The sequence below is a fragment of the Somniosus microcephalus genome, unplaced genomic scaffold (genome assembly GCF_052327205.1).
Source record: "Somniosus microcephalus isolate GS21.2 unplaced genomic scaffold, FLI_Smic_1.0 unresolved_chr7, whole genome shotgun sequence".
Lineage (NCBI taxonomy): Eukaryota > Metazoa > Chordata > Chondrichthyes > Squaliformes > Somniosidae > Somniosus > Somniosus microcephalus.
In genome coordinates, this window is record NW_028225185.1 from 25,624,004 (window position 1) to 25,624,767 (window position 764).

At 57.9% G+C, this 764-nt stretch overlaps 1 non-coding gene across 1 annotated transcript; it reads left to right on the forward strand.

Annotated features, from left to right (window-relative positions):
• The first annotated feature begins 366 nt into the window (after positions 1 to 366).
• trnae-uuc (transfer RNA glutamic acid (anticodon UUC)) lies at positions 367 to 438 on the forward strand. The gene has a single exon. It is a non-coding gene; the product is annotated as a tRNA-Glu (tRNA).
• The last annotated feature ends 326 nt before the right edge of the window (positions 439 to 764 follow it).

Sequence of the window (764 nt, forward strand, 5' to 3'; positions counted from 1 at the left end):
ACTCACACCCAGTCCCGTTCAGCCATCACCCCCTGTGCTCACTGCCCCCGTGTCCTAACTCGCACCCAGTCCCGTTCACCCATCACCCCCTGTGCTCACTGCCCCGTGTCCTAACTCGCACCGAGTCCCGTTCGCCCATCACCCCCTGTGCTCACTGCCCCGTGTCCTAACTCACACCCAGTCCCGTTCACCCATCACCCCCTGTGCTCGCTGCCCCGTGTCCTAACTCGCACCGAGTCCCATTCGCCCATCACCCCCTGTGCTCACTGCCCCGTGTCCTAACTCGCACCGAGTCCCGTTCGCCCATCACCCCCTGTGCTCACTGCCCCGTGTCCTAACTCGCACCGAGTCCCTCTCTCACTCAGTTCCCACATGGTCTAGCGGTTAGGATTCCTGGTTTTCACCCAGGCGGCCCGGGTTCGACTCCCGGTGTGGGAATCTCCACCTTTTAGTCGCAGCCTCCCAATTTGCCTGCAGTGTGAGGCGTGACTGTCACTTTCTCCCTCGCTTCTGTGTCAGCCCCTCAATCACACTGAGGAACCGGGCAGGAGGCAGCTCTTAAAGGGACAGTGCACCAAAAACCCAGTGCCACACAAGCTGCAGGGGAAGCAAGCTGAAATATCCTGACAGGATAATCAGCAGCTCACAGCCAAGCCTTTGCCCAGAATCTTTTCATCATTTTTCATACAGCTTGAACTGTATAAAACACTAGTTAGGTCACAGCCAGAGCAATGCGTACAGTTTTGGCTTAGTGGCAGAAGGCA